The 24,914-nt window shown below is 44.5% G+C and overlaps 1 long non-coding RNA gene across 1 annotated transcript in view; it reads right to left on the reverse strand.

Annotated features, from left to right (window-relative positions):
- LOC137384576 (uncharacterized) overlaps positions 1-22,789 on the reverse strand; it is a 34,408-nt gene extending 11,619 nt beyond the window's left edge. The window contains exon 1 of the long non-coding RNA XR_010977620.1: positions 22,716-22,789. This is a non-coding gene — a long non-coding RNA (uncharacterized lncRNA). The remainder of the gene's footprint in view (positions 1-22,715) is intronic.
- Positions 22,790-24,914: the final 2,125 nt, after the last annotated feature.

The following is a 24,914-nucleotide window of genomic DNA, read 5'->3' on the forward strand; positions in this document are numbered from 1 at the left end:
GTGGCCACCGCTCCCGATGGTGGTGCTGGGACTAAGATCTGCCGGCCCGCTGATTGGCTGGCAGCTCCATTCAGTGGGACTTCCTGCCTCAAGGAGGTGGAAGTCCCGCCCAAGGCTAAGTAAGGGCCTGGGGAGCGGAAAATCCCAGCCTGGCTCCCCAGGCCTGGAGAAGGCTGGCTTGCCACTGACTTTTCGGCCAGTGGGCGGCGGGTCCTCTCGCCCAATGCAAAATTCCAGCTTCTATCTTTATTGATATTGGTTGACGGATAAATGTTAGGAACATAAGCCTATAGGAACAGAAACCCCTCAAGCCTACTCCACCATTCAAGCAGATCACGGCTGATCTGTATTTTAACTCTATCTACACTCCTTGGTTCCATATCCCTCAACCCTTACCTAACAAACATTTATCAATCTCAGTTTTGACATTTTCAAATAACCCCCAGCCTCAGCGGCCTCTTGGGGGAGAGAGTTCCAGATTTCCACTACCCTTTGTATGAAGATATGCTTCTTGACATCACTCCTTAGCTCTAATTTTAAGGTTATGGCCTCTTGTCGGGACTCTACCAGCAGAGGAAATTGATTTTGGGGTGTTTACCTTGATAGTAGCCTCAGCAAATAGATGATAGTTTTCAGATTAAATTGCCCTTTTCTTCCAGCGAGAGGGCAGGGCCAATGTGACATCAGCACAGTGGGCTCCATAGTGAGGAAGCAATCAGGAAAGAGCCTCGGGAGTTTAGCCGCGCTTAGGCCCAGAGGCCTAGGAGGCTGGGGCTAGACCTGGCCTGTCTACGTGTTTTTTTTAATTCTAACTTAACTCCCTTCATTTTGGCAGAGGGGCTGGATCTTAGGGCATGTTGAGAAGATAAAATTGTCATTAGGTTCATAACACAGGCATTATATTCGGACTGCAGATTTTTCTGTTCCATCCAGTTCACAGGCAGAGCTCATAAAAAAAATCTCAGTTGTTATTTTCTAAGTTTAGTGACAAAGATGGGTCTCCAAAGATTGAAGGAAGATGCAAAACAGGCACTCATAAGAGTAAAAGGTAGAGATAAGCCTGAAGGAAGCCAGCCATGTGACTTGGACAGTAGCCACAGCACTGGGGCACACAAGAACAGAATTCACAGGTCCCCAGAAAGATTAGATAGCAGGAAAAAGAATGTATTTCCCCACAGGATAGGGAAAGGAGTTGATTCGAGAGGCAACTGATGGGCTATAAAAGGAACTGCAGCAATATCTGTTGGAGGGTCGAGGGTTATACAGAGATTAACACCAATGTCTGATGTTTTATCACTGAGGAATAAGGAGAAAGAATTTAATGCGACTGAGTCACTGTGTATCTCAGATTTTAATCGCTGCACCATTGGTCTTTAGTTGCCTAACCCTAATCCTAACCCTAAATACTGCAATTCCCTTCTTAAACCTCTCCGCCTTTCTCCCTCTCTCTCCTTCTTGAAGACACTCCTTAAAACCTACCTCTTTGACCAAGCTTTTGGTCCCAATTGCCTTATGTGGCCACGCTCCCATGAAGTGCATTAGCATGTTTTTTTACTACATTTTAGACGCTCTATAAATGCAAGTTGTGGTTTCTGGAAGTAAGAGATCAAGGAGTGATGGGAAGGAACCAAAGATAGAACAGATGGACGTGGATAGAGTCATAGAGATAGAGTTATACCGCACAGAAACAGGCCCTTCGGCCCATCATGTCTGTGCCGGCCATCAAGCACCTAACTATTCTAATCCCATTTTCCAGCACTTGGCCCGTTATGCTATGGTGTTTAAAGTGCTCATGAAGATGCCTTGATGGGCTGAATGGCTTCTTCACATGAAGAGCAAGGAACAATGCCCTCAGTGACTACCATGATGAACTAGACTGAAAATACTTGAGCCATGATCCACTACTTAGTCTGGGGTCAACCCCAGGAGAGACAGGGTCAGTGAGGGTTACCTTGTCTACATTCATGAATCAGACATCATTAATACTGGAGACACATGTAACCTGAGTCAGATAGGGATCAACAGAGTGAAATATAACCAGAGTCAAACAGGGAACTACAGTCCAAAATCTAACTTGAATCAGACAGGGAACTACAGAGTGAATTTTAGCCTTAATCAGACAAGGATCTACAGTCCGAAATTGAACCTGAATCAGACAGGGATCTGCAGAGAGAAATCCAGCCTGAATCAGACAAGGATCTACAGTCCGAAATTGAACCTGAATCAGACAGGGATCTACAGAGAGAACTCCAGCCTGAATCAGACAAGGATCTACAGTCCGAAATTGAACCTGAATCAGACAGGGATCTGCAGAGAGAAATCCAGCCTGAATCGGACAGAGATCTACAGTCCAAATTCTAACCTAAATCAGACAGGGATATAGAGAGTAAATTTTAGTCTGAATCAGACAGGGATCTACAGAGAGAAATCGAACCTGAATCAGACAAGGATCTAGAGAGAGAAATCCAGCCTGAATCAGACATGGATCTGCAGAGAGAAATCGAACCTGAATCAAACAGGGATCTGCAGAGAGAAATCGAACCTGAATCAGACAGGGATCTACAGAGAGAAATCCAGCCTGAATCAAACAGGGATCTACAGAGAGAAATCGCACCTGAATCAAACAGGGATCTACAGAGAGAAATCGCACCTGAATCAAACAGGGATCTACAGAGAGAAATCGCACCTGAATCAAACAGGGATCTACAGAGAGAAATCGCACCTGAATCAAACAGGGATCTACAGAGAGAAATCGAACCTGAATCAAACAGGGATCTACAGAGAGAAATCGCACCTGAATCAAACAGGGATCTACAGAGAGAAATCGAACCTGAATCAGACAGGGATCTACAGAGAGAAAACCAGCCTGAATCAAACAGGGATCTACAGAGAGAAATTGCACCTGAATCAAACAGGGATCTACAGAGAGAAATTGAACCTGAATCAGACAGGGATCTACAGAGAGAAATTGCACCTGAATCAAACAGGGATCTACAGAGAGAAATCGAACCTGAATCAGACAGGGATCTATAGAGAGAAATCGAACCTGAATCAGACTGGGATCGACAGAGAGAAATCGAACCTGAATCAAACAGGGATCTACTGAGAGAAACCGAACCTGAATCAGACAGGGATCTACAGAAATCGAACCTGAATCAGACAGGGATCTACAGAGAGAAATCCAGCCTGAATCAAACAGGGATCTACAGAGAGAAATCGCACCTGAATCAAACAAGGATCTACAGAGAGAAATCGAACCTGAATCAAACAGGGATCTACAGAGAGAAATCGAACCTGAATCAAACAGGGATCTACAGAGAGAAATTGCACCTGAATCAAACAGGGATCTACAGAGAGAAACCGAACCTGAATCAGACAGGGATCTACAGAGAGAAATCGATCCTGAATCAGACAGGGATCTACAGAGAGAAATCCAGCCAGAATCAAACAGGGATCTACAGAGAGAAATCGCACCTGAATCAAACAAGGATCTACAGAGAGAAATCGAACCTGAATCAAACAGGGATCTACAGAGAGAAATCGAACCTGAATCAAACAGGGATCTACAGAGAGAAATTGCACCTGAATCAAACAGGGATCTGCAGAGAGAAATTGCACCTGAATCAAACAGGGATCTACAGAGAGAAATCGAACCTGAATCAGACAGGGATCTACAGAGAGAAATCGAACCTGAATCAGACAGGGATCTACAGAGAGAAATCGAACCTGAATCAGACAGGGATCTACAGAGAGAAATCGAACCTGAATCAAACAGGGATCTACAGAGAGAAATCGAACCTGAATCAAACAGGGATCTACAGAGAGAAATCGAACCTGAATCAGACAGGGATCTACAGAGAGAAATCGAACCTGAATCAGACAGGGATCTACAGAGAGAAATCGAACCTGAATCAAACAGGGATCTACAGAGAGAAATTGCACCTGAATCAAACAGGGATCTACAGAGAGAAATCGAACCTGAATCAAACAGGGACCTACAGAGAGAAATCGCACCTGAATCAAACAGGGATCTACAGAGAGAAATCGAACCTGAATCAGACAGGGATCTACAGAGAGAAATCGAACCTGAATCAGACAGGGATCTACAGAGAGAAATCGAACCTGAATCAAACAGGGATCTACAGAGAGAAATCGAACCTGAATCAGACAGGGATCTACAGAGAGAAATCGAACCTGAATCAAACAGGGATCTACAGAGAGAAATCGAACCTGAATCAGACAGGGATCTACAGAGAGAAATCGAACCTGAATCAAACAGGGATCTACAGAGAGAAATTGCACCTGAATCAGACAGGGATCTACAGAGAGAAATCCAGCCTGAATCAAACAGGGCCCTACAGAGAGAAATTGCACCTGAATCAAACAGGGATCTACAGAGAGAAATCGAACCTGAATCAAACAGGGACCTACAGAGAGAAATTGCACCTGAATCGGACAGGGATCTACAGAGAGAAATTGCACCTGAATCAGACAGGGATCTACAGAGAGAAATTGCACCTGAATCAGACAGGGATCTACAGAGAGAAATCGAACCTGAATCAAACAGGGATCTACAGAGAGAAATTGCACCTGAATCAGACAGGGATCTACAGAGAGAAATTGCACCTGAATCAGACAGGGATCTACAGAGAGAAATCGAACCTGAATCAAACAGGGACCTACAGAGAGAAATTGCACCTGAATCAAACAGGGACCTACAGAGAGAAATTGCACCTGAATCAGACAGGGATCTACAGAGAGAAATTGCACCTGAATCAGACAGGGATCTACAGAGAGAAATCGAACCTGAATCAAACAGGGACCTACAGAGAGAAATTGCACCTGAATCAAACAGGGATCTACAGAGAGAAATCCAGCCTGAATCAAACAGGGACCTACAGAGAGAAATTGCACCTGAATCAGACAGGGATCTACAGAGAGAAATTGCACCTGAATCAGACAGGGATCTACAGAGAGAAATCCAGCCTGAATCAAACAGGGACCTACAGAGAGAAATTGCACCTGAATCAAACAGGGATCTACAGAGAGAAATCGAACCTGAATCAAACAGGGACCTACAGAGAGAAATTGCACCTGAATCAGACAGGGATCTACAGAGAGAAATCCAGCCTGAATCAAACAGGGACCTACAGAGAGAAATTGCACCTGAATCAAACAGGGATCTACAGAGAGAAATCGAACCTGAATCAAACAGGGATCCACAGAGAGAAATCCAGCCTGAATCAAACAGGGACCTACAGAGAGAAATTGTACCTGAATCAAACAGGGATCTACAGAGAGAAATTGAACCTGAATCAGACAGGGATCTACAGAGAGAAATTGCACCTGAATCAAACAGGGATCTACAGAGAGAAATCGAACCTGAATCAGACAGGGATCTACAGAGAGAAATCCAGCCTGAATCAGACAGGGATCTACAAAGAGAAATCGAACCTGAATCAAACAGGGATCTACAGAGAGAAATCGAACCTGAATCAGACAGGGATCTACAGAGAGAAATCGAACCTGAATCAAACAGGGATCTACAGAGAGAAATCGCACCTGAATCAGACAGGGATCTGCAGAGAGAAATCCAGCCTGAATCAAACAGGGACCTACAGAGAGAAATCGCACCTGAATCAAACAGGGATCTGCAGAGAGAAATCCAGCCTGAATCAAACAGGGACCTACAGAGAGAAATCGCACCTGAATCAAACAGGGATCTACAGAGAGAAATCGAACCTGAATCAGACAGGGACCTACAGAGAGAAATCGAACCTGAATCAGACAGGGATCTACAGAGAGAAATCGAACCTGAATCAGACAGGGATCTACAGAGAGAAATCGAACCTGAATCAGACAGGGACCTACAGAGAGAAATCGAACCTGAATCAGACAGGGATCTACAGAGAGAAATCGAACCTGAATCAGACAGGGACCTACAGAGAGAAATCGAACCTGAATCAGACAGGGATCTACAGAGAGAAATTGCACCTGAATCAAACAGGGATCTCCAGAGAGAAATCGAACCTGAATCAGACACGGATCTACAGAGAGAAATCGAACCTGAATCAAGCAGGGATCTCCAGAGAGAAATCGAACCTGAATCAGACAGGGATCTACAGAGAGAAACCGAACCTGAATCAAACAGGGATCTCCAGAGAGAAATCGAACCTGAATCAGACAGGGATCTACAGAGAGAAATCGAACCTGAATCAGACAGGGATCTACAGAGAGAAATCCAGCCTGAATCAGACAGGGATCTACAGAGAGAAATCCAGCCTGAATCAGACAGGGATCTGCAGAGAGAAATCCAGCCTGAATCAGACAGGGATCTACAGAGAGAAATCCAGCCTGAATCAGACAGGTATCTGCAGAGAGAAATCCAGCTTCAATCAGACAGGGACCTGCAGAGAGAAATCCAGCTTCAATCAGACAGGGACCTGCAGAGAGAAAGCCAGTCTGAATCAGACAGGTATCTGCAGAGAGAAATCCAGCTTCAATCAGACAGGGACCTGCAGAGAGAAAGCCAGTCTGAATCAGACAGGGATTTACAGTCTGATTCCAAACTGTGTTGAAATCAGGCTAAGAGTTTCAGCTGACTATGTTGCTCCTTTTGAATCGTATTTGAATCTCCATTATTTAATCCTAGCCACTCTAAGTGTGAGCGTTAAATGAAACAAGACCAGGGTTCTGTCCAGTTTATACTTGGTGAGTGTTGGATTATAATAAAATGGAAGAACTTTAAAAGATTTTTACCTCAGGAGCAAGTTGAGAGACATAATGCAGCAGATACACCATGGATAATCTGTCCGATTGTCAATGAGGAGAGAGCCCAGAATTGGCCTGTAGCTAATGAGTAGTAATTGTCAGTGATCAGTCCAAAACATACAGCACATCCTGAAAAAATACATTCACTATTCAGCCATGTCAGCCAAAAAGTATTTGTTACTGTTAACAGTTAAATAAATTTGGACTGACAAGAAAGGGATCCTAATTACTTGTTTTTCACTCACAGGTTAATGTCCTACCATCTGTTACTGCTCCTTCCTCCAGAGAAACAGCTGTGATGTTTTCTTAATTTTCCCTCAATTCTTCAGGATGTCTGTGGGGAGGGGAGGGGCAAACAGCAGTTATCTTATTTTTATTATACCACTGCTTTCAGCGAGTGATTGGACAGAGCTGAAATCCAGCCCAGCTCACTAGGAAAAAGCCATTTTACTGATTAATTCCGTCTCAGGATAATATCACTGAAATGTTGAAGCCCCCCTCACACTCAGAGCTCCCTCTAATTACCAGGAGCAGGAGTAAGGATTGGAACCAGGAATGACTGAAGGGCAGAACCAGGAGTGACTGAGGAGGAGAGCCAGGAGTGACTGAGGGGCAGAATCAGGAGTGACTGAGGAGGAGAACCAGGAGTGACTGAGGAGGAGAAACAGGAGTGACTGAGGGGCAGAGCCAGGAGTGACTGAGGGGGAGAATCAGGAATGATTGAGGAGGAGAACCAGGAGTGACTGAGGGGCAGAGCCAGGAGTGACTGAGGGGGAGAATCAGGAATGATTGAGGAGGAGAACCAGGAGTGACTGAGGGGCAGAGCCAGGAGTGACTGAGGAGGAGAGCCAGGAGTGACTGAGGGGCAGAGCCAGGAGTGACTGAGGAGGACAACCAGGAGTGACTGAGGGGCAGAACTAAGAGTGACTGAAGAGGCAGAACCAGGAGTGACTGAGGGGCAGAACCAGGAGTAAACGAGGAGGCAGAATCAGGAGTGACTGAGGAGGCAGAACCAGGAGTGACTGAGGGACAGAGCCAGGAGTGACTGAGGGCGGCACAGTGGCGCAGTGATTAGCACCACAGCCTCACAGCTCCAGCGACCGGGTTCGATTCTGGGTACTGCCTGTGCGGAGTTTGCAAGTTCTCCCTGTGACCGCATAGGTTTTCGTCGGGTGCTCCGGTTTCCTCCCACCACCAAAGACTTGCAGGTTGATAGGTGAATTGGCCGTTGTAAATTGCCCCTAGTGTTGGTAGGTGGTAGGGAATATGGGATTACTGTAGGGTTAGTATAAATGGGTGGTTGTTGGTCGGCACAGACTCGGTGGGCCGAAGGGCCTGTTTCAGTGCTCTATCTCTAAATTAAAATAAAATAAAATAACCGAGGAGGCAGAACCAGGAGAGAGTGAGGAGGGAGAATCAGGAGTGACTGAGTTGCAGAGCCAGGACTCGGAGTGATTGAGGTGGAAGAACCAAGAGTGACTTAGGGGCAGAATCAGGAGTGACTGAGGAGGCAGATTCAGGACTGACGGAGGGGACAGAATCAGGAGTGATGGAGGAGGCAGAATTAAGAGTGACTGAGGGGCAGAGCCAGGATCTGCAGCTTTCTGGTAAAAGACAAAGCATTAGTCCAGAGAGAGTGTTAATGGCAGAATGATGAACAGCTCTGTCCGAGGAAGTGTAGTCGAGGTAGCTGTGGGAATTGGTGGACTTATAATAAATATTAGATGGAGACAGAGAAGTCAAGGAAGGGAAGGGAAGTGTTGGAGGTGGACCATGAGAAGGTGAGAGAAGGGTGGAAATTGGAAACAAAGTCAATGAAGTTTCCCTGTTTTGAGTGAGAGCAGGAAATGGCACCAGTACAGTCAACAATGTACTGGAAAAAGAGTTGGGGGAGGGGTCCTAAGTAGGGCTGGAACAAGGAATGTTTGACATATCCCACAAAAAGACAAGCAAAAACAGGACACATGCGAGTACCCATAGCAACACCTTTAATTTGGAGGAAGTGAATGGAGTTGAAGGAGAACAAGTTCAGCCAGGCGGAGGATCATCCAAACAATCACCATTTCCGCCACCTCCAGCATGATGCTATCATCGAACACATCTTCTCCCCCCCTCCCCTCCCCGTCATCATTCCGAAGGGATCGTTCTCTCCACGACACCCTGGTCCACTCCTCCATCACCCCCGACACATCGTCCCCTTCCCATGGCACCTTCCCATGCAATCACAGGAGGTGTAATACCTGCCCCTTTTACCTCCTCTCTCCTCACTATCCAAGACCCCAAACACTCCTTCCAGGTGAAGCAGCAATTTACTTGTACTTCTTTCAGTTTAGTATACTGCATTCGCTGCTCAAAGTGCAGGCCAAACGTAGATTGGGTGACCGCTTTGCGGAACACCTCCACTCAGTCCGCAAGCATGACCCCGAGCTTCCAGTTGCTTGCCATTTCAATTCACCACCCTGCTCACATTTCTGTCCTTGGCCTGCTGCAGTGTTCCAGTGAACCTCAATGCAAGCTCGAGTAACAGCACCTCACCTCCTGATTAGGCACTCTCCAGCCTACCAGACTGAACATTGAGTTCAATGATTTCAGAACATGACTGCCATTTTAATTTTTTTCTTTTTCTTTTTTTAAAATTAAAAATAAATTATTTTATTTATTTTTTAACCATGTGTTTATCTTAAGATTCTTTTCATGTTTTTGTTTTCAGACAGAGCTGTTCATTATTCTGCCATTAAAACTCTCTCTGGACTATTGCTTTGTCTTTTACCACAACTATTAGAACTCCCTTTACCTTTCATTCCGTGACATCTTTGTCATTTAATCTCTCCTGCCCTCCGCCCTATCACAGACCTTCTCTTTTGCTCTTCCTCCCCCCTCCCCACTTTCACTTGTTCAAAACCTATTACATTTATAACTTTTACCAGTTCTGATGAAAGGTCACAGACCTGAAATGTTAAATATAAACAAGAAATGCTGGAAATATTCAGCAGGTCTGGCAGCATCTGTGGAAAGAGAAGCAGAGTTAACGTTTCGGGTCAGTGACCCTTCTTCGGAACTGGCAAATATTAGAAATGTCAAAGGTTATAAGCAAGTGAGGCGGGGGTGGGGCAAGAGATAACAAAGGAGAAGGTGTAGATTGGACAAGGCCACATAGCTGACCAAAAGGTCATGGAGCAAAGGCAGACAATATGTTAATGATGTGTTGAAAGACAAAGCATTAGTACAGATAGGGTGTTAACGGACTGAAGATTGAACAGCAGCAAGTACAAACATGAAAAAAAACAGTGGGTAAGCAGACTGAACAAACTAAGATGAAATGAAATAAACAAAAAAAAATGTAAAAAAGAAAAAAAGCAAAAATAACTAAAAATAATGAAAGTAAAATGGGGGGGGGGGCCCGTCATGCTCTGAAATTATTGAACTCAACGTTCAGTCTGGCAGGCTGAAATGTTAACTCTGTTTCTCTCTCCACAGATGCTGCCAGACCTACTGAGTATTTCCAGCACTTTCTGTTTTTATTTCAGATTTCCAGCATCTGCAGTATTTTGCTTTTATTCTGGAGCTTTCTACATTACAACAGTGGCTACACTTTGAAAATAAAATAGTTCATTATCTGTAAGGCGCTTTGGGATGCCGATGATGTGAAGAGCACTATTGCCTCCTTCTGTACCATAATGACTCTATGACTCAATATACGAGTCTTTCTTTTTCAGCGACTAGTGGATCAATACAATGGACCTGGAGCTCAGTGACTGTAGCTAACAAGCTGCAGTGCTCTGTTGGCTAAATGAAAACGAAAAGGAAAGATCCCTACAAGACCGAAAGCAGCTGGCACAAGGAGGGCGGGCCGTGAGAGGGTTTATCAGCAGAAACAATTACACAAAGCAAAGGTCTCTCTTACGAACAAATGAAACTCATTGTTTACTGACAAGATCAGAAGTAGCAATTTCAAACATTGATTGTTAATTGGAAAATCTGCTTTGTGCACACTTTGCAAAAGATTAATGTGTTCAGTGTTCTGGTGCGGTATATCCTTTAAAAAGGATCAGATTAGATTTGGCAAAAATTAACAACCATCTGGACAGTCAGTGATATCAGTGATGATTCCAAACCCTGGAGCACAATGAGTGACAAGAGACATAGTCACAACTGACTGTTGGGGATATCGGTCGATGGACAATTAACACCTTCTACTAAAATCCCTTTCCTCTGTTACTTCAATCCATTTATTTTTAATAGGTTAAGGCAGCTACTGAGACAGAGGAATGTCTGATGTTGGTCTGCTCATAGAAACAGCAGTAATTTGTTGGCTAAATAGTTTTGATGAAGTTCAGTACATAGATGAGCACCTCACCTTTCCATTCGGCACTTTATGACTTTCCAGCCTCAACATTGAGTTCAACAATTTCAGAGCTTAACCACCGCTCCCATTTATTTCAGACAGCAGGTGCTGGTAATGGTTCTGCTGTTGCCATTTACACCTCCACCAAACCCGTCTTTTGTTTCTTTTCTTGTGCCATTAACAACCCTTTTTCCCCTGCCTCATCATCCCTTTTGCTATTTAAACATTCCTGCCTTCCACACTGCCACACACCTTCGCCTTTGAAATAAAAACAGAAAATGCTGGAAATATGCAGCAGATCTGGCAGGGAGGGAGAAACAGAGTTAACGTTTCAGGTCTGCTACCTTTCATTATTCTTCCCCTTTGCTCTCTCTCCCTGACTCTGTACTTGCATAAAACCTATTAGACTTCTAACTTTTCCCAGTTCTGACAAAAGATCATCGACCTGAAAGGTTAACTCTGTTTCTCTCTCCACAGACGCTGCCAGACCTGCTGAGTGTTTCTATCATTTTCTGTTCTTATTTCAGAATTCCAGCCTCTGCAGTATTTTGCTTTTGTTGCTGTGTGAGCATATTTTGATATTAATGGATCCCAAGTGTTCCTGGCTCTCTCTCCTTGTTAATGTCGCCAGTTTTCTCCTCTTGTTTTCTTAAGAACGCAGCTTGGTACTGGGGAACAGTCCAATATCACCAGCTACCCTCAGCTGCCTCATCCTGAGTCACTGCTCCTCATGAATGAGCCAGGCAGCAAATGTTGGCACCAACTTAACCAATAACAAACTATCAAAGGTTGAATCAGAGTTAAGGTTTACTAAATCTCGTGGATTGACTGGGAGTCCCCAGCAATTAAAGATTATTCCCCTTGACTCTACTGTGAGAAATTTTGGAGAAAAAATGTTTTTTTTTAAATTGTGTTTTATTTTCTATTTTCTTTGAACAATTTTATTTCTTTAGTTATAAAAAAATACACAGTGAGTTTTGACACCGCTGTGTCAGCCAATGAGCTGGAGACAGGGTGGGACTTCCATATGAACATATGAATTAGGAGCAGGAGTAGGCCACTTGGCCCTTCGAGCCTGCTCCACCGTTCAATAAGTTCATGGCTGAACTGATTACTCTACATTTCCACCTACCCCCGATAACCGTCCACCTCCTTGCTGATCAAGGATCTATTTACCTCTGAATTAAAAATATTCAAAGACTCTGCTTCCACCGCCTTTTGAGGAAGAGAGTTCCAAAGACTCACGACCCTCAGAGAAAAAATTTCTCTTCATCTCTGTCTTAAATGGGCGACCCCTTATTTTTAAACAATGACCCCTAGTTCTAGATTCTCACACAAGGGGAAACATCCTTTCCACATCCACCCTGTCAAGACCCCTCAGGGTCTTATATGTTTCAATCAAGTCACCTCTTACTCTTCTAAATTCCAGCAGATACAAGTCTAGCCTGTCCAATCTTTTCTCAAAAGAGAGCCCACCCATTCCAGGTATTAGTCTAATAAACTGTCTCTGTACTGCCTCCAACGCATTACATCTTTCTTTAAATAATGGGACCAGTATTGTACACAGTACTCCAGATGTGGTCTCACCAATGCCCTGTATAGCTGAAGCATAACCTCCCTACTTTTGTATTCGATTCCCCTCACGATAAACGATAACATTCTATTAGCTTTCCTAATTACGTGCTGTACCTGGATATTAACCTTTTGCGATTCATGCACTGGGATACCCAGACCCCTCTGCATTTCAGAGCTCGGCAATCTCTCCCCATTTAGATAATATCCTTCTTTTTTATTCTTTCTGCCAAAGTGAACAATTTCCCACTTTCCCACATTATACTCCATTTGCCAGGTCTTTGCCCACTCACTTAACCTATCTATATCTCTTTGTAGCCCCCTTATGTTCTCTTCACAAGTAATTTCCCTACCTATCTTTATGTCATCAGCAAATTCAGCAATCATACCTTTGGTCCTTTCATTTAAGTCATTTATATAAATTGTTAAGAGTTGAGGCCCCAGCACAGATCCCTCTGGCAGACCACTCGTTACATCTTGTCAACCAGAAAATGACCCATTTATGCCTACTCTCTGTTTCCTGTTAGCTAGCCAATCTTCTATCCATGCCAATATGTTACCCCCTACACCATGAGCCTTTATTTTCTGTAATAACCTTTGATGTGGCACCTTATCAAATGCCTTCTGGAAATCTAAGTACAATACATCCACCGGTTCTCCTTTATCCACAGCACATGTAACCCCCTCAAAGAACTCCAATAAATTGGTTAAACATGATTTCCATTTCACAAAACCATGTTGACTCTGCCTGATTACCTTGAATTTTTCTAAATGCCCTGCTATAATGTCTTTAATAATAGCTTCTAACATTTTCCCTAAGACAGATGTTAAGCTAACTGGCCAGTAGTTTCCTGCTTTTTGTCTCCCTCCCTTTTTGAATAATGGGGTTACATTTGCTATTTTCCAATCTAATGGAACGTTCCCTGAATCTAAGGAATTTTGGAAAATTAAAACTAACGCATTAACTGTCTCACTAACCACTTCTTTTAACACCCTAGGATGAAGTCCATCAGGACCCGGAGACTTGTCAGCCCGTAGTTCCAACAATTTGTTCAGTACCACTTCCCTGGTGATTGTAATTTTCTTGAGTTCCTCCCTCCCTTCCATTTCCTGACTTATAGCTAATACTGGGATGTTACTTGTATCCTCAATAGTAAAGACCGATGCAAAATATCTGTTCAATTCATCTGCCGTCTCTTTATTATCCATTATTAATTCCCCAGACTCATTTTCTATAGGACCAATGCTCACTTTGTTAACTCTTCTTTTTTAAATATCTATAGAAACTCTTACTATCTGTCTTCATATTTCTAGATAGCTTCCTCTCATACTCTAATTTTACCTTCCTTATCAATCTTTGAGTCATTCTTTGCTGTTTTTTATATTCTTTCCAATCTTCTGACCTGCCTCCCCTCTTTGTGCAATTATAGGCTTTTTCTTTAAGTTTGATAGTGTCTTTAACTGTTTTAGTTAACCACGGAAGGCGAGTCCCACCCTTGGAATTTTTCTTTCTCGATGAAATGTATTTATTCTGTGTATTCTGAAATATCCCCTTAAATGTCTGCCACTGCATCTCTATTGACCTGTCCCTTAACCTGATTTGCCAGTTCATTTAGCTAGCTCTGCTTTCATGCCCTCATAATTGCCCTTATATAAGTTTAAAATACTGGTCTTGGACCCACTCTTCTCTCCCTCAAACTGAATGTAAAATTCAATCATATTATGATCGCTGCTACCTTAACTATGAGGTCATTAATTAATCTTGTCTCGTTGCACAATACCAGGTCTAGTATAGCCTGCCCTCTGGTTGGCTCCAGAACATATTGTTCCAAGAAATTATCCTGAAAACATTCTACGTACTCCTCATCTAGGGTACCTTTGCCCATCTAACTTTTCCAGTCAACATGTAGGTTAAATTCCCCCATAATAATCGCTGTACCTTTCCGACAAGCTGCCATTATTTCTTCCTTTATACCCCATCCTACAGTGTGGTTAATGTTAGGTGGCCTGTACACCACTCCCACAATTGACTTCTTGCCTTTATGATTTCTCATCTCTATCCAAACTGCTTCTACACCCTGGTCTGCTGAACTTAGGTCATCCCTCTCTATTGCGCTAATACCATCATTAATTAACAGAACTACCCCTCCATCTTGTCCTAGCTTCCTGTCCTTCCTAAATGCCATGTACCCTTCAATATTCAGGTCCCAATCTATGTCGTCCTGCATCCATCTCTCTGTAATGGCTATCAGATCGTACTTATTTATTTCTATTTGCGCTCTCAGTTCATCTGCTTTGTTTCGAATGCTATGTGCATTCAGATACAGAGCCTTTAGTTTTGTCCTTTTATTATTTTTGTGACCTCTAGCCTTATCTGTTGATTTGCTCTTAGATTTGCACTCCCTGTCCCTTCCTGTCACAGTCTGTTTATCATTTCCCATATTAATACCTTTCTCTCTTGCCTTGTCTCTACTCCTTGATTTACCATATTTCCCAAATTTGATCCCTTGCCCCCACTATTCAGTTTAAAACCCCCTCTACTTCCCTAGTTATGTGGCTCACTAGAACACCAGCCCCAGCATGGTTCAGGTGTAGACCGTCCCAACAGTACAGCCACCACTTTCCCCAGTACTGGTGCCAATGCCCCACGAACCGGAACCCACTTCTACCACACCAGTCTTTGAGCCACCCATTAATTTCTCTAATCTTATTTGCTCTATGCCAATTTGCATGTGGCTCAGGTAATAATCCAGAGATTATTACCTTTGAGGTTCTGCTTCTTAATTTGGCGCCCAGTTCCTCATACTGACTCTGCAGAACCTCTTTCCTTGTCCTGCCTATGCCATTGGTACCTACATGGACCACGATGACTGGATCCTCCCCCTCCCACTGTAAGTTCCTCTCCAGCCCTGAGTAGATGTCCCGAACCCTGGCACTGGGCAGGCAACACAGCCGTCTGGACTCTCGCTCTTTGCTGCAGAGAACAGTGTCAATCCCCCTAACTATACTGTCCCCTATCACTACATTCCTATTTTCTCCCTCCATTTGAATGCTTTCCTGTACCATGGTGCCATGGTCAGGTTGCTCATTCACCCTGCAGCCCCCACTCTCATTCAAACAAGCTGAAAGAACCTCAAACCACTTGGACAATCGCAAAGGCTGAGGCTCCTCCACTCCTGCCCTCTGGGTCCCCTTACGAGCCTCAGCTGCAGCCACCCTCTCCTGTCCCTGACCACTGATGAAACCAGAAGACCCTATCCTAAGGGGTGTAACCGCCTCCTGGTACAAAATATCTAGGTAACTTTCTCCCTCCCTGATGTGTCGCAGTGTCTGCAGCTCGGACTCCAGTTCAGTGACTGAGCCGAAGCTCTTCGATCCGTAAACAATTACTGCAGACGTGTTTGCTCTGCATCACACTGGCATCCAGGAGCTCCCACATGCTGCAACCATGACACATCACCTGTCCTGCCATCCTTAATGTGTTTTAATTAATTACTTAATTATTTTATTCAATTATTTATTTTATTTTCCTTTTTTTATATATTTTATTAAGCTTACCTTTACTATTTTAAACATTAGGATTAGAATGGACCTTAATCACTTACCAGATACTCACCAAACAACTAGCTTCTTCCCAAACCAATCACCTACCTGCTTTCCTGTGATGTTTGATGCTATGTTTGATTTAAATGAGATTAAATTAAAAGCTTACCTGTATACTCACCCCGGCAGCTCTCTGTTTCCCTGCTGTCACTGTTGGCTTATGACAGGACTAACAGCAAACAGAGTCTATTTAAACAGAGCCTCTATGAACTACAGCAAACAGAACACATGACCAATACTATAGCACAGCATCTCAATAAAAGCAGGATTATCTCTCCAGCAAAATACAGTCAGTGAAGGATAGTTACATGATACATATGATGTATCAAAAATCAGATCCAGGTGCGATTGATAGGGGAGTTATCTAATTAGATGTGGGAAGGTGGGGCACCATTAGGATGGAGCAATGGCAGGACTGTGGGGGCAGTCTGGGTGGAGACAGGAGGTCATGTGATGAAACCTCCAGGAATACATCCAACCAGAGTCAGCAACCCCGGGCGGGGTGGGGGGGAGGGGAAGGGGGCAACACAGCCTAGTCCATCTCGTCCTCACACAAAGCCCACAATTTCTAACAGGTGCCACTGGATAGTTGATCAAGAGCAGAAACTCTGTCTCACTTACCCCACTTCTGAACCCAGGACCAAGAGCAAGAGCCCCATAACCACCCGACTCAGGTTGACTGACAAGACAGACCATGGATTTAACCTTGTAACCCCCACCTCTGTGTTGCTTAGTCCTACACCGGGCAATATGTCCACCAGACTCTCTGACCTTTGCTTTTCTTTGAAGGCCCAGGAAATGATATAAAATCAATTGCTAACTTCGTAACAGCTTAATGCAGCAGCCGAACTGCCCCTCCCCTTGCATCATTGGCCATCTGTGAAGGATACAGCAAATTAGATACTCAGACCTTCAGCCAAGACTAAATGGCTATCAGTGTAATTTTGGTTCTACTACGGGCGCACAGTCACACGTAGAGCACCAACAGGAATGATACTGGGTGATGTTGGGGGTTTGTCAAACCTTTGGCTGCCATACAGCCAGACATTCAAGTCAAAATCAGAGAGTCAGGCGATTACATAGAAATGTAAACCCAGTTACACAGGGAAATCAATCAGCCCCGACACTAAAACTTAACCCCAATCCCTCGGCCACAGACACAAGCAGGAGCATTTTGACTTTGCCCGATAATGTAAAACAGGTGACTATGATGGGAACGAGAAGGGGGAATTGGGAAACTGGCTGTCTTCACCTTCAAAAACTACTTCATTGGCTGTAAAGTACTTTGCGATGTCCTGAGGCTGTGAACGGCGCTAAAGAAACGCACCTTCTTTTCCTTTTATCGCACCGTAAAAAAACTTCTCGCTGTAAGTTTTAATGGGGAAACACAGTCACTAAAGAAAATTCCAGAAATGTTTTTTGTTCAATCCAAGACAAAACAGGAAGAAAAAAGAACGTTAATGGACAGCTAATGACACGGAGAAAAGTGGAAAGCAGATGCAGGTCATGGACCTTTCAAATGTCATCCCCATGTCTGGCTGAACTGACAGAGAAGTGTGTTCCTCGGGGAATGAATGAAGGTGGAGTCACTGCAATTTCAGATAGACCATCATGTATTAAGTCAGACCCACATTAGGGTAGCTCTGAAAACTTCACTGTGGCACCAATGACTGAAATTGCTGATTACAGGCAGTTAGTGATAAAAAATAAAACCGACATAAAGATCCAACCAGCAGAAGATAGTTACTTAGTAAGGGAGAAGCAGGGAGATCGCCATCGAGTGTAGTACATTGGTTATTATCCAGCATTCAAGGAAATTATTTTTCTAAAAGTGATTTTCTTTCTGTCCAGACGGCTTTAGTACTTTGCTACGTTGTGGGGTAGAAGTTGGTATTTGCTGCATCGGTTTTCTGGATGTAAATCTGACGCAAAGCTAACAGATTTAGCAGTGGGACTGATGGTCCCAGTGTCAGTACAGAGGGAGTGCTGCACTGTTGGAGATGCCGTCTTTCGGATGAGACATTAAACCAACGTCCTGCCTGCCCTATCAGGTGGATGTAAAAGACACCAAGGCACGATTTCCAAATAAGTGCAGGAGGAGTTATCCCAGGTCTCCTTGCCAATATTTCAGCTATCATTACTAAAACGGATTATCTGGCCATTAATCTCATTGCTCGGTGTGGGACCTTGCTGTGCACAGATTGGCTGCTGTGTGTTCCACACTAATGTCTTGATCACTTATTAATCCTGATCTACACTTGCTCACTGCCCCCACCCCACCCCACCCCAGCAGCATATTACATTTAATCACCTCATGCTTATCTCCACATCCTACTTTTGCAACTTTCTCCAGCTTTGTGTCTTCCCCCAGGAGTGAGGACACAGATTTAAACTTGATGGGCGCGAAATTTGGATCTGCATTGCTGCTGGAGACGGTGCTATGGAAGTCAGAGACCCTCCGAGTGGGGCAGGCTGCACCTCCAGCTGCTTTGGCCATGGCCTCTGCACACCACCACCCCCAGCTCCTGCCACGCAGGGAAGGGTGCTCGTGCGGGCGTCCCCTGCATGCGACGGATGTCTCTGAACCAATGCAGTCACGGGGTCACTTCGTCCTCCCGGCTAATTTGACTCTCTATTTGCGAACTTGGACTGTGCAGATCCATTCAACGTGATCACTTGTCACTCATCAAAGAACAAGCATTCAGCTCCAGCTAACGTTATTTAAAGGGCCAGGCACCCAACTTGCAGGCAAGGTCATTTTGAGTAATTTCTGCGATTGCAAAGTCTCGGGAAGTACTGGGGAGTGTTTCTGGAGGCTTTGTAGTGATTCCCTGGATTTGGCAGTGAATGTTGCTGCATTCTCACAGGGAAGGCAGAGGCTGTAACAGATGTGGGGCTGCAGTGGCAGAGCCTCTGGGTCTGCAGCACAACAGGGAGACACAGCAGAGGCTGCAGACAGGACACGCTCTGCACAATGTCCTCTGCCAGGTTGGAACCAGAATCCTCCATGCTCCTTGACGGTGACAGGAGGCTGTCTGACAGGCCAGTGAATATACCCAGCACCTCAATGTGTATCCTCATTAGGGTTCTCCTGCATACTGCCCCATCGAGGTTCTCAACTAAGTCCCCTGTAGCAGAACCTCTGGTGAGCTGGCACACAAACGATCCTTTACCCCTGGTCTGGCTGCAGCCCACTCACGCCCAGTGACTCACCACATGCTGATCCCGGCTCAAGACTAGCCTCTGAGGAATGTGCAGTGCCAGTATCAAGTGAGGGGGCCTCTTCATCAGTGCTGTGCTCCCTCTCCTCTTCCCGGGCCTGCTGTAGCTGGGCAGGTGACAGTTCTTGGCTGTCTGAAAGCAGGAAATCAAAAGAGGGAAGGTTGGGGTGAGGGAATGGGTGTGGGGTGGAAAACAAGAAATCCATGGTCACACCAGCTGCAGCTTCCTCATCATGCCATCATGTGAGGGTGAGCTGGGAGTTGAGGAGGTGCATAAAGCACAAACATACCATCATCCTCAATTTTATCAGCCACGCCGGATGCTACAGGCTCTCTTGCAGCTGGCCCCATGAGAGGTGCTGGAAAGCTGAGCTGGGTTGTGGTCTTCTCACCTTCCTTGGGAATTCTCTTCCCTCCTGGAAAGTGTTCTCCTTTTTTATTTCTTCTCTTCTTCTCCTTGGAAGTTCTCTTCTCCAACTCCAAACAATTCAAAGGAGCAAGCAGAAACCGAAAGTCCACCTTCTGACCTGTCATTTCCCTGCACACATTTTCCCCAGTTACCAGGGTTGCTGTTCTATTTTCAACTTGAGTCATGTGACAACCAGTAACTTGTCAAACCAGTCCTCTTGATGACCCTCTTCGAATAAACCGGTCCAACATTTCTTCTCTTTGACGATGAATTCCTCAAAAAATATATTTTACAAAAACAGAAGCACTTTCATAACAACTGCAGGAAGATATCAATGGACTGGTCAAGTGGGCAGAAAAGTGGCAAATGGGATTCAACCCAGAGAAGTGTGAGGTGATGCATTTGGGGAGGTCAAACAAGGCAAAGGAATACACAATAAATGGGAGGACATTGAGAGGTATAGAGGAAGTGAGGGACCTTGCAGTGAATGTCCACAGATCCCTGAAGGTAGCAGGACAGGTCAATAAGGCGGTTAAGAAGGCATATGGAATCCTTTCCTTTATTAGCTGAGGTACAGAATATAAGAGCAGGGAGGTTCTGCTGGAACTGTATAAATCATTGGTTAAGCCACAACTTGAGTACTGTGTGCAGTTCTGGTCACCTCATCACAGAAAGGATGTAATTACACGAGAGAGGGGACAGAGGAGATTTACGAGGATGTTGCCAGGACTGGAAAATTGCAGCTATGAGGAAAGATTGGATAGGCTGGGGTTGTTCTCCTTGGAATAGAGGAAGCTGAGGGGAAACTTGATTGAAATGTATAAAGTTGTGAGGGGTCTGGATAGAGTGGATGTGAAGGGCCCATTTACCTTAGCAGAGAGGTCAGTGACTAGGGGCCACAGATTTAAAGTGATTGGTAGAAAGATTCGAGGGGAGATGAGGAAAAAGGTTTTCACCCAGTGGGTGGTCGGGGTCTGGAATTCTTTGCCTGAAAGGGTGGTAGCGGCAGAAAACCACATCTCATTTTCAAGTTGCTCGGATGTGCATCTGAAGTGCCATAACCAGCAGGGCTATGGACCAAATGCTGGAAAGTGGGATTAAGCCAGGTGGCTCTTTTTTTTAGGCCGTGCAGACATGATAGGGCAAGTGGCCCCTTTCTGTGCTGCAAACTTTCTATGTTTCTATTCTAGTCCTTCTTCAGAATTGCAGTAACAGCATTCAGCAGCAGCCTCCTGTGATTCAATGAAGTTTCTCTTTGTGGGGGACAGACTGTCTTTAAGAAGAGCAGGCTGGCTCCACCATGTACTACCAGCACACGCTTCTCAGCCCTCTGCTGTGCTCAGGCAGCCAGCAACACAGACAACACTCAGACCAATGCTACAATCAGATAAATGAGGAGGCAGCACCAAATTTGCTTGCTGCCTACCTCTAAGGCAACGGGTGAGGGCGGGTCACAAGTCATGACCCCTGCGCCCAAAAAACAGTGCAGACCAATTTCTTGCCCTATATGTAGCACCCTTCAGCCCCCCAACTCTGGCCTGCTGAGTTTCCGCCTCCCTTGTCCTACCATATATACAGATATAAGCATAACATATATACACTCATACAGATATACACATAAAGACAAGCATACAAACTTTCACATGTGTATACACATAGACAACACACAATTAATCACATACACATACAGAAAACAACAAACATATATACATCATACAAATACATACCTTCATATGCAAAAATCACAAACACATGCAACCGCACACACACATACATATATAGAGTTATTTTAAAAATATTCATTCTTGAGTTATGGGCATCGCTAGGAAGGGCAGCATTTATTGGCTATTCCTAGCTGCCTTCGAGAAGGTGGTGGTGTGCTGTGTACAGTTTTGGTCTCCTTATTCGAGGAGGCAGTTCAGAGAAGGTTCACTAGGCTGATTCCTGGGATGAGGGGTTTGTCTTATGAGGAAAGGTTCAGCAGGTTTGGGCCTATACTCATTGTAGTTTAGAAGATTGAGAGGTGATTTTATTGAAACATATAAGATTCTGAGGGGGTTTAACAGGGTAGATGCTGAGAGGATGTTTCCCCTCATGGGGGTATCTAGAATTAGGGGGTATAGTTTCAGAATAAGGGGTCTCCCATTTAAGATGAAGATGAGGAAGAATTTCTACTCTCAGAGGGTCATTAATCTTTGGAATGCTCTACCCCAGTGAGCAGTGGAAGCTGGGTCAGTGAATATATTCAAGGCTGAGTTAGACAGATTTTTGATTGACAAGGGAGTCGATGGTTATGGGGGGCAGGCAGGAAAGGGGAGTTAAGGCCACAATCAGATCAGCCATGATCTTATTGAATGGTGGAGCAGGTTCGAGGGGCCGAATGGCTTACTCCTGCTCCTCTTTCTTATGTTCTTATGTTTTTGAACTTGAATGTACATTCGAACTGGGTATATTGCTTGGCCCACGCTCAGAGCTGGTTAATTGTGATGGCATTGATAGTCTTGTAAAACCCAAATTCAATGATAAGTTGAAAATGAAACAGATGGGAGAAAGTAATAACTTATAACTTAAAACAAAAACCTTGGCTACAAAAACAGAGGTCTGATCAGAATGAACGTAAGTAAATTTGAATGTGCTGATCTGGGCCATACTGGTTGGGTGATGTTGATTAGCACAGATGCCAGAGTATTCATGTTAATGGGTTCGTAATGTTGGAGTCTAACTGCTGACTGCATTCAGCTGCTTTCCGTCTGTTCAGATGACATACTTCATCTCTAGTCAATGTTGTACTTACAGGAAATGTTTGCTTCATATTTCTCAAAGTCCGAGTGTTGCTACAGAGATTCGTTACTCTCAGGAACCTCAGCTGGAAACATTCAACTCTGTTAAGACTTGAATCGCTAAATGAATGAGCTCAGCCCTGGTCCTCTCATTCCACCAACACACATCCAGGAAAGCTGGGCAGGCTGTCCTATAGAAGAATAGATAAGTATCACTGAATGTGGGTTGTATCCTCATAAACCATTGATTCAAAGTTCAAAACAAATCATCCTCCTTCAGGATAGCCCTCGCTCACTAGTTCAAGAATTGCAGGAGACTCATTGCTTCTAAATCCATCATCACTGCGTGAGCTGCCCTCTGCGTTCACTGCCCCACACTGTACCCCACAGAGTACAGGCTATCTGATTCACCAAGTCCAAACAACACAGCAACAACTTGCATTTATATAGCACCTTTAGCATAGTCAAAAGTCCCAAGGTGCTTCACAGGAGCATTATCAACCAAAATTTGACACTAAGCACATAAGGAGATATTGGGACAGGTAGCCAGAAGCTTGGTCAAGGAGGTAGGTTTTAAGGAGCCTCTGGTATTCGTCCTATTTTGTCAAGTTAAAGAAGCTAATTTACTGCCCCTCCTTTCTGCAATGATGATGGGGAGGGAGGGAATTGAACAGGTGCCCGGCAGGGAGAGTGAGATCAAACCCCAGCTTTCAGACCCTTTGGTCAAACAACTACCGGCCCGTTACTCGTACAGATTTACTGTATATGAGGCAATTAAATCTGTTCAATTATCTCTCAAAGCCCCAGTTGGCCTATTACACAAAGAAACCCATGGTCAGGGTTGGACAAGCTGCTTGCTCTGTCACAATGTCATGTGGTAAGGTTTTTAGACATTCTGAAAAGAGTAACACTTATAAAAGACCTTTCACGACCGGAGGACATCCCAAAGCGCTTTACAACCAATGAAATACTTCTGAAGTATAGTCATTGTTATGATGTGGGAAACATGGCAGCCAATTTGCGCACAGCAAGCTCCCACAAACAGCAATGAGATAATGACCAGATAATCTGTTGTAGGTGTTGGTTGAGAGATAAATATTGTCCAGGAAATCAGCGAGAATTCTTCTGCTCTTCATCAAAATAGTACCCATGAGAGGGCAGACGGGTCCTCAGTTTAACGTCTCATCGGATGTCGGCACCTCCAACAGTGCAGCACTCCCTCAGTACGGCACTGGAGTGTCAGCCTAGATTATGAGGTCAAGACTCTGAAGTGGGACTTGAATCGTCGTCCTGCCTACTCAGAGGTGAAGAAGAGTGACACCCACTGAGTCACAGCTGACATCTGATCTACAATCACCAACACGCAGTATGAATTTTATGACATTTTCCGTTGCTTTCAATACATTTCAGTCATCCATTGTATGATATTCACTAATGATACAGGCTGACTGCATGAACTTAGATCAGCCTTTTTTGACCTAACAGGCATCTGGTGCTATTAATGGTTAAGCTCCTTCACTAGCTGCAGGAGCAGAGGTTAAGCAATTATGTTCTTTTCCAGGCTGGGTGCGGAATGACTGAATCTCTACACCCGCATTACTTGCATAGCACAGTACAACTATTGCGCACAGCACTCAAAAAACAACTGACATTAGTCAGATTATCAGCACAGGACAGGATCGTGAGACCCCGAACAAGACAAACTGCACGTTTACAAAACATCCTCATTTTGTACACGATGTTCAAAAACAGGCTCCAGATCCCAGGTCAAGTTATGGTGTTGGCTATCTTCCTGCTGGGGCGTTAAACCGAGGTCCTGTCTGCCCTCTCAAGTGGAGGTAAAAGATCCCATGGCACTATTTCGAAGAAGAGCAGGGGAGTTCTCCCTGGTGTCCTGGGCAATATTTACCCCTAAACTGTCATGACTAAAAACGGATTATGTAGCCATTGTGACATTGCAGTTTGTGGGAGCTTGCTGTACACAAATTGCTACATTTCCTACTTTGTAGCAGTGACTGTACTTCGAAGTATATCATTGGCTGTGAAGTGTGTTGGGACACCCTGAGATCATGAAAGGCACTATATAAATACAAGTTCGTGATGTTTTGAACAACCACTTGGGTGCGAATACAATTACCACGGCTTCTGTTATCTCAGAACGGAGTCCCTGTGTCACACTGGTGAGGATATGGTTACCAACCCTCCAGGATTGA

The sequence above is a fragment of the Heterodontus francisci genome, chromosome 26, assembly GCF_036365525.1.
Source record: "Heterodontus francisci isolate sHetFra1 chromosome 26, sHetFra1.hap1, whole genome shotgun sequence".
In the NCBI taxonomy this organism is placed as follows: domain Eukaryota; kingdom Metazoa; phylum Chordata; class Chondrichthyes; order Heterodontiformes; family Heterodontidae; genus Heterodontus; species Heterodontus francisci.